Source organism: Callospermophilus lateralis (assembly GCF_048772815.1).
Source record: "Callospermophilus lateralis isolate mCalLat2 chromosome 11 unlocalized genomic scaffold, mCalLat2.hap1 SUPER_11_unloc_1, whole genome shotgun sequence".
NCBI lineage: Eukaryota > Metazoa > Chordata > Mammalia > Rodentia > Sciuridae > Callospermophilus > Callospermophilus lateralis.
In genome coordinates, this window is record NW_027510153.1 from 553,830 (window position 1) to 572,415 (window position 18,586).

The 18,586-nt window shown below is 47.5% G+C and overlaps 1 pseudogene; it reads left to right on the top strand.

Moving 5' to 3' along the window:
* Positions 1 to 4,138: 4,138 nt before the first annotated feature.
* LOC143385932 (adenylate cyclase type 10-like) overlaps positions 4,139 to 18,586 on the top strand; it is a 67,142-nt pseudogene continuing 52,694 nt past the window's right edge.

Below are 18,586 nucleotides of genomic sequence, written 5' to 3' on the forward strand. Positions count from 1 at the left end.
TTAGTTACTATATTCATGATTAATTTATCAAAGCGAAAAGTTAGAATCTTTTCCCTCATCCTCAGCAAAATGGAATCTTAGAATCTATTAATGCCATTTACAAACCCTCATCCCTCAACTTAACATGCTATTATTACCATGTGTCTTTATCAGCCCACATCAGACATTGTTATTGATGTATGATACAGACAATATATGAGTTTATTCACATGCTTACTACAATTTTTGATCTTTTTTGTATTTCTTACCCTCCATTTGTAATCCTTTTCCCAAAAATAAGTCCTTTAGAGCTTTCTTTAATATAGGTAACTGGTAGCTGACTCTCTACTTTCCCTTTTCTTTCTTTCTTTCTTTTTTTTTTTTTTTTTTTTTTTGAGGGCGAAATGGAAATACAAAAATATTTTACTGCTAAATTCAGAATTCTAGCTGTTCTTCTACTGTTTTTTTGGCTTCCATTGTTTCTGTTGAGAAATCACAGTCTGTCTTTTGAAGGTAGTTTATCCCTTTTTAAGATTTTCTCTTTGCCTTTGATTTTCTGAGATTTCACTATGATGGACAGAAGTTTGGATATGCTCTGGGAAATTCTCAGCCAGTTTCTCTAGACATTGACTCTACTTTGTTCTTTCTCTGCACTTTCTCTGGGATTTTCACTAAACATACATAAAAGCCCAACCCTAATTTTGCCTTTGTATGATGTGTTCTGTGTAATTTTTTGTTTTGGAATTTTTGGTTCTTTCTTCAGTTCTTTTCATTTCCTTTAAACCTCTTTGTTTTTATGTGGATACTCTGACACTTGTCTTTCATTTATTTAAGTGGTGAATGTAGTTGTTTATTATAGAGTATGTCATGTGTAATATCCCATCTAATATCCAAAGCCTTTGAAGTTCTTACTTTGTAGTATGTCCAATCCAATATCTAGACTTTTGAGTTTGTCTTTTTATCCGTTCTTTCTTTTGATACTGTCTTTATATAGTGGCCATTGCACTGGAAAAAAATATTTGTTGGATAATTTGAGATTTTATGGTGATATCTTTCTCCAAAGAAAAATTTTCTTTGCTCCAGCAAGACACATAGAAACATTATCAGTACAGTACCTCCTTAATGAGATCTAAGACTGGAAGATTCCTGCATCATAGTGGTGATGTAACCCTTGGGCTATAAGTCTGTGAGGAGTCTGATTTAATTTTGGTTACTGTGAGGGTATAACATTATGGGACTCTAGCTTCAAAAAGAGTGGGTTACCAGTCTTCCCCACTCAGGCAGACTTTGGGGTTTGACTATTGATTGGTTCCCTGCCTTTTCTAGATTTTAGATTTGCCTTTTCTTGATTTTTTTTAATGTCTTAAAGATCTTCTCTCGGGCTGGGGATGCGGCTTAGGCGGTACCATGCTCGCCTGGCATGCGTGTGGCCCGGGTTTAATCCTCAGCACCACATACAAAGATGTTGTGTCTGCCGAGAACTAAAAAATAAATAATTAAAAAAAATCTCTCTCTCTCTCTCTCACTCTCAAAAAAAAAAAGATCTTCTCTCATTTATACTCATACACATACACATACACACACACTTGTATACATATATACATGCCCATATTTATATTTATATATTTTAGCTTTATTAGTTGATCTCAGCAAGATGTTGTCATTATCAAAAGCAGGCTATTATCTTTTTAAATTACAGGTGTTTCTGGCTTGTTTTTACTATGTTCTTCGCCTTGAGTTATCTGTTTTATGCTAGAACTTTTAAAATAAATTTTTGTCTCTTTTATTTGTGTAGGATTTCTTCAAATTCTCAGTGATGTTTATTCTTTTTAAGAATGAGAGAATGTGAAGACTGGAAACTGTGTGTAGTATAGTGGGGATGGTTGTTGCCTGGCAGCTTTGCTTTAGGATGAGCAGGGTTGTGGTCAGATGTTAACCTGGGGCTTCCAAAGGCCAGTATACAGAATGCTGTGTTGTGGGAGCAGTGTTGGTAGAGGTGCTCTAGTGTCCCCTGAAGGTCTTTCTGGCTCTTTAGAAGAGAGCCCTGTGATTCTCCCATCCAAGTTAGGTGTAAATATCTTCACCACATAGAAAAAGTTATGAGGGACATATTAGGGCAATAGTTTGTGATAGAGAAACATGGGTCATTATTTCATTTTCCTCTCTGGTCTTTTATAATTCTTGTTGACTGAGTCTAGGTCCTCCCTATGGTTCTAGGCAGATGGGGTTCCTCTTCAGCTGCAGCCCCCTCTGGGATCATTTCCCTCTACTCTATTTAAAAACTTGCTTCAGGCAGATTTTGATAATTCACTTTTTTTGTTGTTGTTGGAATCTGTTAACTGCTCATAGGCCCCTATTCATTGTTGCAGATTTATATATTTTTTAAACCTTTTTTTTTTCCTTTTGAATGTAATTTTGGGTGGCAGGGCATATAAATCTATGGGCTTGGTACCACATCTTAAGTTGGAACTATCTAAAAGATTATAAACTCTTAGCTTATCTCATTTATTTTATGTCACTTACTCCTTGTATGGTTTCCCTGTATGTTTAGTTACACAACAATTTCTTAAACCTTGTCTACCTAATTCTAATTCTCTAGATTGGTATGCTTAATTTCCAGCTACCAACCCTCTTTAGTATCATATTTTTCCCTGAGGAGCTTTTGGATAGATATTCTTCAAAATTAGAATTGCTGCTTGTACCAACATCCTTTCTATTTTAACTTTGCTCAGTTTGTTACATTAATCCCACTCTCAAGGTACCTTGCTTTACATATTGCTCTTTGTATTTTTAGGAACTTTGGATTGATTGCTGAGCTGGGCAGTTTTTGAGCCTTCACTGCATTCTTCAGCTTGCCTCTCTGCAGGCCTCAGCTTTGGAGAACAGAATCTCTGCACATATGCACATCTTCCTGCTCTACCTTTACTTGAGATGGGATAAGCAGAGCTCTTACCTGATAACTTTTCTTTATAAGGTCTTCCACTACTTATGTCTGTCTTCCACTTTAGCCCTGGATGCAGCTGTTGCTGCTTGGGGCAGAGATGAAATTAATTGCATAGGTGACTTAATGAATGATGAGGACCAGAATAAAGGTCTTTGATCAGCTTCATTCTAGTGTGTTCCATGATCTTGCCTTTGTTCTTGCCCTGTGATTGGAAAGCCACCATGCCCTGGTACAGACCTTCCTGATCTTCCCTGCCAGCCATTTTAAACCACAGTCCTTTTATTATTTTTGTTCTTTGTTCACTTTGGCACCATAATGTGGCGCTCAACCAGTACTACATCTACCTCAGGGGTCAGAAGTACGTGGACATCGGGCTTGGCACCCATGTTGTCAAGTGTCGGGTCCACCCTGACTTCCACCTGCTTGTCATTGAGGAGAAAAATGTGGTGTACGGTCAGTTCCCCATACCCCTCATAAACCGGCTGGAGAAGCACTACCTGGACTTCAGGTCAGTGCTGCAGGGGTGGCAGAAGAACATCATGCAGGAGCTCACGCAGTGGGCAGAGGAGTTCGCTGATGTGAAGGCCCATCAGTTCCTGGCTGGCACAAGTACAGCCCTGCTGATGTCTTTATCAGCTTCCACTCTGACACCTGTGCCTCCGTGGTGCAGCAGGCTGTGAAGAGGCAGGGCCCTGGGGACCTGATGGAGGAGCTGTACCACAGGGTGTCTGAGAAGGCCAAGCTGATCCTACTGAACTGTGTCATACCAGATGCTGTGGTGTGGCTGAGCACCTCGACTCTGGGCTCATTTGTGGTACAGGTGCTGTCACACAAATACTGGTACAAGCAGCAGCACCACTCCTTTGCAGATTTCCTCCAGGCCCATCTTCACAATGTGGACCTGGAGCACCATGCCATCTTCACAGAGGTGACTGCCCCCACAGCCTTTCCTTTTTCTCTTTCACCCATGAGCCCTCTATCTCCAGTGCCAGAAGGTCTCAACTCTGTTTAAGGTACTGTTCAGTCTAGGAAACCTGTGTGTCCCTCCATGTTAGGCACAATGAGGATAAGTCCATTTTGGTCTCTCTTACCTGTTTGTGAGCAGAGCTCTATTCTGAGAGCAGCACTGAGCACAATGTTCAGTTCTCAGGATGCTGGGCCCACCTGGGATATAAGTGATTGGCCTGCTTCTCATCCTTGGACAGCCAAAGAGTAATGGACGAGGATGCCTCCCATTTAGATGCCCTTAGTGTCACAGGTGAAAGCTGTGCAGCCAGGTGGGGGCATGAATCATAGTTGATTCTCCTTAAAAGACATCTCCTGGGCTGGCCATGAGGGCTGGCTGGGTAGATGTCAGAGGCAGAGGGCTCCTTGAGGCACAGGTGTTGAGTCTGAATCTGCATCTGTGCAGGAGTCTAGGAAGGGACCACTGACACAGCTTGAAATTCAGGCTGTGAGTGCCGGGTTGTGGAGATGGGATAGGTGGAGAGACATGTGGAGGGGCTTGTGGACAGCCTTGGACTTGGTCTTGACTGCACAGAGAGGAGCTATGAAGGAAAGTGTATGTACACATGCCCTAATAGCTGGGTGATGAAAAGACAGTGGAGTAAGAAAGTGACATTGAGAGAAGGGATCTGTCAGGAAGTTTCTGGCATGGTGCAAACTGCAAATGGTTAGCAGGCACTGTGGCTGGGCTAATCATCAATTCCATGGAGGAGTGGCAGGAGGTGGAGGACAGCCTTCCTGAGCTCATTGCAGCTTTGTGCAATCATCATGGAGACTCCAAGAAGGAGCAATGGGTTTGGGAGCCAGTGGTGACGTCTGTTTTGGATAGGTTTGGATGTCTGCTGTGTGGTTGGGTGTAGGAATGGGAAGCTTGTCAGTAAGGCCAGGTACACAGAAGGGGTGTGAAGCCAGGCAGAGTGGCATATACCTGTAATCCTAGTGGCTTGGAAGGTTGATGCAAGAGGATTGAGAGTTCAAAGCAAGACTCCGAACTTATGGAGGCCCTAAGTAACTTAGCAAGACCCTGTCTTAAAATGAAAATTAAAAGGAAGGGCTGGGTTATTGCTCAGTAGTTAAACCCCTGCATTGTTCCCTGGTACCCCCCCAAAAAAAGGGGGGGTCTGGAGAGCTGAGGTCCTATGTGCCTGGGAATATCTGGGTTTGCACCATGGGATATGGTCCATGGCAGAGAATGGAAAACTACCGAGAGGAAGGAGAGTTGCCAGTGGCTAACTCCATTTGATAGCATGAAGTCAGATTACAAGAAGTAATGGCATTGTGCTGAGCTCTAAAGGATCAGAAGGCTCTCAGTTAGGGTCCAAAGCTGGAAGAGAGACATTGGAATCTCAGGAGGAAATCAAGGCTTCTTTTAGTCAGGGCAAGTCTTCTTTCTGCCATTGTTGACCCTGGAGGTCCTGCTTGCCTCAGCTACTCCTTGTATATAAAAACTGCTCTGGGTTGGGCTTCTTTCTGTCTGAGTGCCCACTGGCCCTTGGTTCTGACCTGGTGTTCTGTGCCCTTGCTTGAATTCCAGTTGATGACTTGTGTGTCCGTGTTACATGCCCATGTTCAGATGCCCTTAGTGTCGTAGGTGAAAGCTGCACAGCCAGGTGGGGGCATGGATCATGGTTCTCCTTAAAAGACACCACCTGGGCTGGCTTTCTCCAGATTGCTGATGAGCCATGACTGCGAGGCCCTATGGGTAGAAGTGAAGGGCTTGGCCCTGAAACCTGTGATCTTGTCACTGCAGCAATTTGACACTGAGTACTCATTCCTCAAGGAAGTTTGGTGAGGTGTCATACCTGCCCATTACCCTTGGCCCCTGCCCTGGGAATGTAGTGTGGCATGCCAGAGTGTGATAACCACTAGTAAGGAACTCTGAGTACTATGAGAGGGTCATTGCTCAGCCTCCTGGTATGCCCCACTGGCCCGAGTTGTAAGACAGCCATGTCCACCTGTCTCCTGAGCATTGTGTGGCCCTTTCCTTCTCCAGTGTATTGCATCCTCACCTTGTGGAGGGAGACCCCACCTGGATGCTGGGTTCTGCATGGCCTATGATTCCCTTCATTTTGTGGAGTGTTGTGATCCATGTTTGTTTTGTTTTGTTTTGTTTCACTTGTGCTGGGGATTGAACCCAGGGCTGCTCTACCACTGAGCCACATTCCCAGCCCTAATTTTTATTATTATTAATTTTGAGATAGGGTCTTGCTGAATTGCTGAGTCTAGCCTGGAACTTTTGACCCTTCTACTTTAGCTTCCTGAGCTGTGGCTGCCCATGTTTTAGGACAGAGGACTCACTTGGATGATTCCCTTTTTCTTTCAGAAGCAGCTTAATTCTTCAGGATGTCCTGGGCACATTTTGACTTCCTATGTTTTTCCAAGAAAACTACAAAGAACACACTTAGCTGATGCAATGAGCTGAGCACTGTGAGTGCCATCATCAAAATCCATCTGGACAATGAGGATTTTACATCTGACAGTCTTCATTAAGCCCCATCCTCTGGCATATGGGTGCCCTGAGACATATGCTCTCCCACTTCCTTCCCCATGGACTTCTAACACCCAGGATTACTTATACCTATTTAAAAATGTTACATAAGCCAGTGTGTTGGCATGTGCCTGGGCTCCCAGTTTATTGGGAGGCTGAGGCAAGAGGATAGGAGGATGGCTTGAGTCCAGGTGTGCAGGACCAGACTGGACAACACAACAAGAACCTGTGTCTTTTAAAATATATTAATAAAAAATAAATAAAGCATTATAAATATATAGATAGATAGATATAGATATAGATATAGATAGATAGATGAACCAGATGTCAGAGCTCCTCTTCACTTCGGTATTTCTGAAAAATGTAAGCCAAATTCTCTTCTGGCTCTTGGTTTCTCATGAACAGAACCATTGCTATCACATTGACTAAGATCAACTTCCATCAGAATTTTTACACCGTCCAGATACTCATGGCCAACGTGCTGGGTCTGGACACTTGCAGACACTACAAGGAGCGGTAGAGCAACCTTCAAAGCAGAGTCAGGAGGCTGCTGGACGAGAAGTTCCACTGTCTTCTCAATGGAATCTTCCATGTCCAGGTACCCGCTAGGACTGGGCTCTGCAGGGAAGGGCCACAGGGCAAGCACAGCTGCTCCTTGAGGCTTCATGATTGACATCTCCTTGGCTTTATTACCCTTGTCTCACTAGAGCACCAGGTGGTGAGGAAGTAGCTCCCAATCCTTCCTGAAAATCCACCATCTTCTTTTCTTAACAGTACCAAGGTCGTAAGGGTTAAAGCCAGGGCTTTGCACATACTATGTATGCACAGCTCTACCTCGAGCCACATCCCAGTCCCTACATCCACATTCAGAAGACTTTCTGGAGGTATCTGGAAATGCCACACTCAAGAAGTCCCAAACGGCCCCCAGTTTTGTTGGTTTGTTTGTGTGTGGTACTGGAACTTGAACCCAGGGGTGCTCTGCCACAAAGCTAACTCACTGGCCCCTTTTAAAATTTCTACATTTTATTTTGAGACAGGGTCTCACCAAGTTGCCCAGGTTGGCCTTGAACTTCTGATCCTCCTGTCTCAGCCTCCTGAGTGACTGGGATCACAGGTGTGTGCCAGTGCGCCTGGCTAATGGCCACCTGTTGGTTCATGTTTTTCTTTCCTCTCCAGTAGAACTGTATAGTGCCAGCCAGCCTGAGCACAGGGTCACTTTCTCCCACAACTGACTGCCCATGCAAACACTGTTCTGTGTGTTCTGTTCTTCCCTTGGCTCAAGGACAGGCAATCAGGGCTGAAAGGACATAAGGACATCCAAGGAGGATCTCCCTCGAGGCACAGGCAGCTCAGTGGTTCACCCAGGGTCACACAGCTGGAAGTTCCTTCACTGTTTCCTGCACTCAGTGTTCTCATAATTTTTCATACAGTTCCCTATTTCTTGGGAGATTTCTGGGATGAGCAATTTGAGAAAACAGAAGCAGTTGGAAGCACTGTTCATGAAGATCTTGGAACAGGTAAGAGCACCTGTGTGTCAGCCACTGGCCAGCTGCCCAAGGGGCTCTGGCTCCAGGAAACATTTGGAAGTACGTGAAAGCTGGACCCAAAAGTGCTTCCCTATCTTCCAGTCTTCCAGCTTTGAGCTCAGAATCAATTCAGAATTTAAATAGACTCAGAGGATTCCCTCAAGCCCACTCCTGGGGCTCGCCTCTCCTGTCTGCCTGACTTCCTTACGTTCCATCATCATTATACCCACATTTGCCAAAATAAGAGTGCATTGGTCGTAACTTATATGAATTGTTAGTTGTTGAAATTCAGATTAATGCAGAGTTATTGAAAAGACAAAGATTCGGTTTGGTTTTTCCCTTCACTGTAACAGACCATCAGACACCACGGATACACCACCTGCCGCAGAGCACAAATCCCTGAAGTCCTGCAGCATTTTTCTTTCTCTTTTGTCACCTTGTCCAGACAGTGAAGGAGGAAAGAATCATTTTCATCATCGATGAGGCCCAGTTTGTGGACGTGGCCTCCTGGACCTTCATGGAGAAGCTCATCCATACGGTCCCCATCTTTATCATCATGTCCCTGTTGCCCTTCGTGGGCCTTCCCTATCGCCCTTCGTGGGCCTTCCCTGTGCGGCAGCCAGTGCCATCATGAAGAACAGGAACACCACCTACATCACCCTGGGGCCCATGCAGCCCAGAGACATGCACAACAAGGTCTGCCTTGACTTCAACGTGCGCAGTATCCCCAAAGAGCTGGAGATGTAAGTCACGCTTTCTGCTGCCCCCAGGTCATCAGATGCTTCAGGATGTGCCTGCAAATTCCTGTTCAGTGTTTTTTTGGCCCTTCCTTTAGAGAGGCCGCATGCTGTGCCTGGTGGGGCGGTGCTGCTCACCTCTTCCTGTGGCTCCACGCTGCCCCTTTCCACACCCTGCTCAGCAGGTGTTTCCCATGCATCAAGCTGGACTTGGGTCTACCTGTTGTGGTCTACCCATGATAACAGTCACTAGGAGCACAGTCACAGAAGGTGGTGGGAAAGGCAGGCTGTGGCCTGCGACCCACCATGTCCCCCATGGCTGGCAGGTGTGTGGTCTGTCTGTGGAAGCTGTCCAAGATGACTCTCTGAGCTCCTCAGGATGCCTCCACTGGGGCCTTGAGATGAGCCCCCTAACAGCATGCACTAGTTCTCTCTCTCAGGATGGAACCCAGGGTCTTGAGTACACCAGCCAAGCACTCTAACACTGAACTGCATCCCGGCCCTTTCTATTTCATTTAGAGACGGTCTCGCTAAGCTGCTTCTCTCTGTCCAGTAGCTGGAATTGCAGACAGGTGCTTTCCCACCCAGACGACGACAGCGTCTCTCCTGGGCTGGCTGCTGACAACCCTCCTGTTCTCTGCTTTTGTTCTTTCTAATGATGTTGCCTTACTCCTGGAAGGAAGATGGCTTGGACAAAGGGTCACTTAAAATAACTCCAACCCTATCCTGAAAGAAAAAGAAAAGGGCTGGGGATGCAGCTCAGGTGATAGAGCACCCTAAGGTTCAGTCCCCAGTGCTCAAAATAGAATAACTCCAGTCAGGCATTGGACTCTCTCTCCCCCTCCCTGCTCTCTCTCTATACATATCTGCATTTTTCCTTTTGATGCAGCAATCCCAGTTCTAGGAGACTATCACAAAAATGTGTTGACACAAATATGAAGTAACATATGTACAAAGTTTCTATCAAACTCTATTTGTATTAATACGAGACTGGAAGCTATCCAATGTCCATCTCCAAGGGGACCTAAGTTCAATACACTTAGAAAGAGAACAAGATGAAAGCAATCCCTGAAACTCAAGAGAAAACTGGAGCACATGGAGAATGGGAAGGGAGTCGTCTCGAGTGACCGCAGGTACTCTGCAGTGTGAGCCGCCACCTTGTCTTGATGGCAGGTACCTGGTGGAGGGCAGCTGCGGGATCCCCTACTACTGTGAGGAACTGCTGAAGAACCTGGACCACCACAAGGTGCTCGTTTTCCAGCAAATGGAGACTGAGGAGAAGACCAAGGTGACCTGGAACAACCTGTTCAGTAAGTCTCTTGGGGACTCTCTTTCTCTTGTTTCAGTACTGGGGTTTGAGCCCGGGGTGCTAAGCCACTGAGCTACATCTCCAGCCCCCTTTGCTTTTGGTTTTGAGGCAAGGTCTCACTAAGTTGCCCAGGCTGCCTCAGCTCACCATCTCCTGCCTCGGGCTCCTGAGTTGCTGGCATGACAGGCATGCACCACAACGCCGGGCACTTAGTCGTCTTCTGTCACTGTCCTTACGTGGAGAAAGTGTTGAGAATGGGCCTTCCACAGGCTGCTTCCTGCAGGGTCAGAGGGCTTGAGGGGGTAGAAAACCTTGTATCTGACACCCAAACTGTAATAGGACAAAGAGGTCAGACTCCCTGAACTAGGCTAGCACACACCTGTGACAGCCAGGAAAGCCACCAGGGTCAGACCTGAAGAGCTTGGGCGGCATCCGGAGGTGAAGTGCTAGCTCAGGGAGTCTGCGCACAGGGCCCCACACTTCAGAGTGTGCTGAGGCCTGCAGCGAGGGATGGCATGACCGAGGCCAGCTGGAAACTCAGGAAAACAATCTCGTTGCCCAGAGGAGGAGGAGCCAGAAAGCCAGCTGAGTATACAGTTTGGAGAGTAGACTGAAGCCCCTCTCTCTTTGAGGCTTTTCTGAGAGGTGATTCTGAGCCTCCGGATTCTGCAGCTCCCAATCCGGTAGGTGTGAGGCAAAAGAAACCCAGGAACTCTCCGCCACGATGTTCTCTGGGTCCCAAGGTCCCCAGCTGGTCTTCTCCCTCTCTTCCTTGGTGTCTTCTTGTGTTTGAGTTGTATGTGGCAGGAGAAGAGGGTTAGAGCTCGCCTCTATGTCTTCCTAAAACGGGATCTTTCATTTTTGTGACTTTCAATGAGCGATGGTGATTTGAGGCTTGAACCGCTGGGTCACCACTCAGTCTGCAGGGTCATATTCTTCCTCTGGGGCTGAATTTAGTGGCACATAACAATAAATGCTGTTGAAGATATAGGGGAACATAGGAGCTCTTACACACTGCTGGTGGGAGTGTAAACTGGTACAGCCACTACGGAAATCAGGATAAACATTTCCAAAAAATCTAAAAATATGGACTACCATACGATCCCGGGTCATTAACCAAAGGGATTGAGGTCAGCATACTCCAAAGACACCTGTACTCATGTTTATCATGGCACAAATCACAGTAGCCAAGTCGTGGAATCAGACTAGGTGTCTGTCACCAATGGAGAGAATATGGCAGATACATACACTGGAGTATCACAGAGGACAATCGTCATTTGCAGGAAAATGGATAGGACTGGAGAGCAGCAATCTCTGAGTAAGTCAGTGAGACTTACCAGATAGAAGAACCCATGTCCTGTGCTCCCTCTGTGTGGAGTGAGGGAAGGGGAGCGACAAGAGAGTAAGAGGGAGACATTATAGAGAAGAGGAGGGGATGGGGAGAGAGGACGAGAATGATCAAAGTATGAGATGGGCACGCATGAACACACCGCAGTGAATCCCAGCATCCTGTATGATTAACATGCACTAATAAAAGTTTAAAAGATTAAATGAGTCAAGTGTTTCCCCCCTTTAAAACTTCTCAGCGTCTGCTGTGAGACCAGGGAGCGTGTTTTGGGAACAGTTGAGGACGCTTGCTCCTGATATGGAGGAGGGAATAAATGCATGTTAATGGATCTTGGGGACAAACAGAGAGAAGGTCTGTTGCTGGGAGGTTCCAGCAATGAGAAGAGCCAGTGGGGAGAAAAGGGGATGAGCTGGAGAAGAAGTCCACAAGGCGCAGGAATGGCGGGCGCCAGCACATCGTGATTGCACCAAGTGCCCTGAACTGTACCCTTTGAATATGGTTACTTGTAGGTTCCATGAATTTCACTTTAGTTAAAAATATGAAATGAATACATGATCCGAGACTGGATCTTATTTTGGAAGAAAAAGAGATGTTAAAAGACACTGTGGGGTAGTTGACAAACTGGCAGGTGGACAGAGGATTGCAGGAGCCGGTCCACGTCACCTTTTCCAAAGGCTGTAATTGTACTGAGTTCTGTAAAGATGTCGCTGTTCTCAGGAAATACAGTTAGGTGTCTGGGAGCAGAAGGCGTGGGCTGTGCAGCATGTGTTCACACCTTCCCAAAACACCTCTCTGTGCAGGAACCCAGCGCGGAGCACGTGGCCCTGAGTATAAGGTGCCCAGCACTCGCTCTCTCCTCCCATTTACATGACTGAGTCACACCATGAAGTGTCCTGTTAACTTGTTAGCTATGGCCTGTCCATCCCCACGTGAGGTAGGAGTTTTGTAAACTCCAGAGTCTCCAGTCCTGGAAGGGTGCCTTGTGCCTGGAGGCTCCCTGGGTAATCGTGGATGGAGCGATGCAGAGCGTGGCTGCTTTAACAGTGGGTCTCCAGGGAGAGTATGAGCAGCCCAGGGCAGCACACCCGCTGTCCCCTTCACCTCCCACACCGACGTGCTGGCCTCTTCTCAGGTGCTCCCCTCCCTGGGCTTCCCTATCACACCCTCCTCCTGTGCCCTTTCCCTCTCTTGGGCAAACCCTCCTGTGGGGGTCCCGGGCTTCACCCTCACTCTCTGCTTTCTCCCCCCTGATGTTTCCATTTATTCATATTTTGCTGGATTTGATGTGTACTTGTGTGTGCATGTGTGTGTGTGTGTGTGTGTGTGTGTGTGTGTGTGTGTGTGTGTGCGTGCATGTGTGATCTCCAGCCCTAATCTCACTTTTAATCCCAGGTGCTGTATATTGTCATGTGTGCATTGGCTCTCCCAGGGACCCCCTGGTGTAACACTTGTAAACTTAACACACTGTCCTTTCTCCACCCCGTTTCCCAGCTGAGTTAATGGCACTGGGCTCAGCATTTGCTTTCCGGTGACTCTGCCTCCACTTACCTACTCCTATCCACCATCACTCTTCTGCTTGCTTTTTTTTTTGCCTTTTTTTGGGGGAGGGGAGGGCACTGGGGATTGAACCCAGGGATACTTTTCCACTGAGCCACATCCTCAGCCTTTTTTTATTCTTCTGCTTTGAAACTCATTCAGTTGCTGAGAGTCTAGCTAAATTGCCAAGGCTGGCCTCAAGTCTGTGATCCTCCTGCCTCAGCCTCTCAGGTTGCTGAGAATACAAGTGTGCTCCACAGTATCTGGCTTAGTCTTTGCTCTTCAGTTCTTAGTCACTTTTCCTGGTGTTACCACTTGCCTATGTGTCCCGTAGCTCTTAAACACCTCAAGGGCTGCACGCATGCAGCATTCATGTTTTATCCCTTGCAGGAGACAATGCATTTAAAATTCGCATGCACACTGAAGAGTCAGATCGTCTGCCATTTGCTGTTTCTGCCACTCATGGGGCCCTCATTCACGACCTGGTTGTCTTGCTGTTGGCGTAGGACTCACCTCTGCAGGAGATGCAGCCTGGGCCTTGCACTGGTGTCTTCCCCTCCCCACCACAGTGTCTTCAATCTGCCAAGTGTGGGAGAACCACGGGGAGGAGCAGGCAATGCATGTTGGGGTACCCGGAGACCCAGTTATTCGGCAAGGTCACTTTCCAGACCTCACTGTTTTAAATCTCTGGCTGCAGTCATGCCCCAATCAGAGCTGGGTCTCCCTCAGGGTGTGCCTGTGCCTGAGCATGGGACTGTAAATGTGCATACTAATGTAGGTTACTGTGTGTGCTGGGAGAGATCCTAAGTCCCCTGTGAACTCTATTCTTACCAAACTGTGCATACTAGGGAAGACACCAATATTGGTGCCATTTATTGTTCTTGGGTGGGAGTTGTCGGGGCAGAACAAAACCATTTTGGGTAAATTTCAATTTTCATAAATCAGTTTTGTTGAAACAAGGTATCTCAGAATATCTGGTGAGGCAGTGCTCCTCTCTTCCTACTCTTTCTCACACAAGATCCACCTCAGAGCTTATGGGAAAGCCAGACTTTAAAGACAGGATTTTAACTCTTGGCTTCCTTTCCTTCTGATCTCCCCACAGAGAATTTCGTTATGCCAAGGGAGGAATTAAATGTGTTTTCTCTTAGAAATGAGGAGGGAAATGAAGAAGTCTGTAACCTGGTCAGTGGTGTCAGACTGAAAAACCTGTCGCCCCCTGCGACACTGAAAGGTAAGGGGCACTCTACCTGGTGCCAGCTCTCTCAGGGTTCTTCCTCCTCTTCCCCTGGGATCACCCCTGCCCCAGGAGGGAGGGGCCAGGGCTCTCTGCCTGTCTGTCCTGCATTGCCCTGGCCTGTCTGTCCTACATTGCCCTGGCAGGCTGGTTCTTCTACTTCCAATTAGGAGCCTCCCTCCCGTGTTGCGTTGTGAGTCTGATTTGAACAGGTTTGTTCAACTGCACAAGAGAATGAGGTACAGCACATTTTCAGTTAAACAGAAACCAAATATGAGAGGGAAAAGTCTAGCATTGAGACACTTCTGCCGTCCACTCTTGTGAGAAAGGAATGACAAGGCACTGGATGTCACAGGGGTATTATTAATTATGCTTGGAAGAAAAATGGCTTTCAAGAAATGTTCTAGTTTGCACTCAGCCCCAATGCATGCCATCCAGAGTGACTTCAGACCTTGGAACTCTGTCTTCAGTTGGTGTCATTTGTGTGTCCTTCACTACTGCGTCTCCTGCTGTGGGAAGGAGGACTAGCTAGGCTTCTAATGTGTTTTCGGAACAGTTGAGGAGTTGACCTTTTGTCTCTAACCTAAGGACATCCCCATGGAGCGTCCAGGGAGCATCCAGGGAGCCACGTAAGCCACGAGATTCCATGAGAAGCAGGGATCACCGGCACTCTGAACTCTGACGCTTGCTCCTGATACGGAGGAGGGAATAAATGCATGCGAATGGATCTCAGGGACAGACAGAGAGAAGGCCTATTGCTGGGAGGTTCCAGGAATGAGAAGAGCCAGTGGGGAAAAGAGAGGATGAGCTGGAGAAGTCCACAAGAAGCAGGAATGGCGGGTGCAAGCCGTGGCCTGCGTGACCCCTGCTGTCTGTACACATTCCTGTCCCACTTTGACCCAAAGTCAGAGCCCTGGAGGCAGCCTCACTCTGCTCCTGTGTGTCTTTAGAGCTGCAGCTGGATTTTGTCTTTTAAATTTGTTTTAGTTGTAGGTGGAAAAATGCCTTTATTTCATTTATTTATTTTCACGTGGTGCTGAGGATGTAAACCAGGGCCCCACTTGTGCGAGGCGAGCCCTCAGCTGCTGAGCCCCAGCCCAGACCTGTAGTGTGTCTTCCTGCACAGGAGCAAGCTGTGAACCAGACTTAATTTAGCTGGGTGTCTGCAAGAGGAGCTGTAGAGCAGGACAGAGCCTGTCCAGGATGTGGGTAGTCAGATGGGTAACTAGTACCCTTCTGTGTTTGGCTTTCCACCTGCAGAAATCTCTCTGGTCCAGCTGGACAGCATGAGCCTCTCCCACCAGATGTTGGTGAGGTGCACTGCCATCATTGGCCTGACCTTCACCTCAGAGCTGCTGTGTGAGGTTCTCTCTTGCTGGAACATGAAGATGATGATCAAGGCCCTGGCCACCCTCATGGAGCTGAACGTTTTTTACTGCTTCGACTGGCCCTGAAGCAAAATGCCACCTCATTTGAGGTCCATCATCGCTCCTCCTCTCTGAGACCCAGCGAGGAGATGGGTGAGTCACACCTGAAGTGAACCATATTTCCCCTTGGCCAAAGGCGCATAGACTCACAGGCTGATCTGTGCTGGGTAGCGGGTTTATCTCTTGCCCACTGCCTGGCTGGAAAGCCCTTCCTGTTCCCTCCTCCTCACAGAGAGGAGGAGGAGCTCTGAGAACTGGAGGGTGAGGTGATTGAGTGCCACATTCTTTGGTTCTCCCGGCCTATAATGCAGAAGACAGCTTACGAGCTCTGGCTCAAGGACCAGAAGAAGGCCATGCATTTGAAGTGTGCTTAATTTTTTGAGGAGAATGCCCACAGGTGCAACCACTGCAGAAGTGGGGACTTCATCCCATATCACCACTTCATGGTGGATATCCGCCTCAACACCTTGGACATGGACACCATTAAGAAGATGACTAAGCCTCGGGAAATCCAAGGTAAACCTCCTTCATTCCTAATGAACCCCAGCTATTCCTGGGAACTCTGGAGACTAAGATCTAGAAGCAGTGTATCTGGACCCCAGGGACTTGCCTTGGGCCCAGGGAGGCTGAGACCTCAGCAGCCTGTGGGGAAGGAGAAGGTGGGGACTGTCCACCTCACTAGCAGAACCCGCCTCACTGTGAGATTGATAGGGCCCAGGTTTGGGGATCCAGATTCTGGCCTGATCAGAGTCTAAACTAAAATGCCTGTATTAGCTCACAGCAATGGCTGGGATCCAAGGGGGCTGAGATGGTCCAACATGATGCAGCAAGAGCACAGTTGTGGCTTTGTTGATCTAGTGTGAAACAATTCCCAGTGGAAAGGAATAGGAACAGGAGATAATCAGGCAGGGAGGAGCAGGCAGGGCTCCAGAGAAGTGTGCTTGGTCTTAAGGCAGGGTTTTCAGACCACAGCAAAGCAAAGGTAGAGAGGCCACACACTAGCAACAAACCTGGGGAAATAGCAGAGCGCTCAGGGTCCGCAAGGGACTAAGGACTCAGTTCCCACAGGCATGATGCCCAGCAGGGTCATGGTAGCAGCACCAAGGTCAGCCGGGAAAGGCCCAGCTCACAGGCCCTAGCGGGAGGGCCTCAGTGCGTATGGCTGGGTCCAGTGGGAAAGCAGGGCTATACGGAGAGGGTGCTTTATTATGAGAATATCAAACCCTGGGAAGAACTGCAGCAGGTTCAAAATAAATATTCATTCCCATTTATTTTCTATTTTGCGTGTATTCTCACTGGATCAAACTTCAAAGTGGGGGGTTATTTTCCCTTTATGGATAACAAAATTGAGGTTCTGGAAGCTTCAGTAATTTAACACAGAAAAAAGTGAGGGATGTTATTTAGTCTCCTCTTCATCTGATTGCTCCCCCTATCCCAGCTTCCTACAGCGAGGGGTTGGGCTTTTAGGGTCATGCTTTACCAGAGATTGCAAGAGGCTCTGCAGCGTCAGGTCCATCACTTTTAAAAAAACAATTCTTTTGTATATATTTTTCTTTGTTGGTGGACTTTTATTTTATTCATTTATTTATATATGATGCTGAGAATCGTTAATGTTCTGAGCCCCTGGGGCTGTGGCACAGAGCAGACTTCAGCAGGAGGACATCAAGGGAACTCAATTGCGGCTGAATCCAGAGTCCCTCAGTAGCATTTGTTAAAATTCTTCTCAGATGCTATATTTTTCCAAGGCCATCGATGCCTTTTTAATTATTGTTATAAAGGTTGTATTATGTGACATGATGTTGACATTGACATTTGAACCAAGATACAAAGACACAATGAATGCTGAGATCCAAGTTGGGGTCAGAGGTGGATCTGCAGAAACTGTCGAGGAAATAGCAGAGTCTTTCGTGGATAAGGAAGAGTGTCTCTGGGGAGAGGTGGGGGTCCTCTGCACCTCCAGCTAGCTGTCTCTCCACCGACTGCCTAGCACAGAATTTAGGCCACCTGCCCACTCAGGAAGGCTAAAGCAAGGGACCTGGACTGCACTGGGATCAAGCTGCCCTTTCAGAGTGTGGAAAAGTGGTGTAGGGTTTCCCAAAGGTCAGACATAACCCGGCTTGGAGAAGAAGGCAGTCTGGGGAGTCTTGGCCATGTGAGAAGACCTCCACAGAGGTCTGGGGCAGGGGGAAGGCAGTGGAGAAGGAGGAGGAAGCATTGCCTGAAGGAAGGAGGACCTCGGGCAGCCCCTGGGGAGATGGGGGAGAGGGCATGAACCCAGTGACCCCTCCCAATGTCCTTAGCAGAGTGCCATTTTATTTGGGGGAATAAGATAAGCTGGCAGCTAGCAGATAGGTTCTGAACAGCTGGCCTCCAACAGGTTGGTTCAGAGAAGAGGGTTCCAGTTATTTTTGGATCCTGCAATAGACCTTGGCCAGCTAGCCTGTGTCACATGAGGCCACTCTGGGAAGTGCTGCTGGTGATCTTTCACCAGCACCCCCCACAGGAGTGAGGCCAGGGCCTTACCACTATGGTCAGAACCTGCTGTATGTACAAAAGTCTGTCACCTACACAGACTTCACATAGAGCCTGTGTGATATTTCCTGCAAGTCTGATCGCAGACATGGTAGTCCATGACCGTCCTCTGTACTTTCAGTGGACCTTCTCAGGGTCTTATATTTTCTACATATTGCTGCCTTGTACTGGTTTTCAAAAAGTCAAATTGTGAAATTTATCTGTCCCCCCCCCACCTCCTTGCCACCGTGGTAGATGAAGATTTAACTCTTATACAACATCCCACCATCTCTTTCCCTTTCCTGTGTGTGTGTGTGTGTGGGGGGGTTGGCTGTGTGGCCCGGGCTGGCCGTGAGCTCCTGGGCCCTAGTGCTCCTCATGCCTCCCCATCAGCTGGGACACAGGTGTGTGCCACAGCTCTGGCTGCACCTCCTAGTATCTCGTCACTAGCACCCGAGATGAATCAGTGAGTGCTTCCATGTCGCCTGTAGAGATTTCTTAGCGAATGTGTATTTGTCCTAGAGTTTCCAGGAAAATCTCTG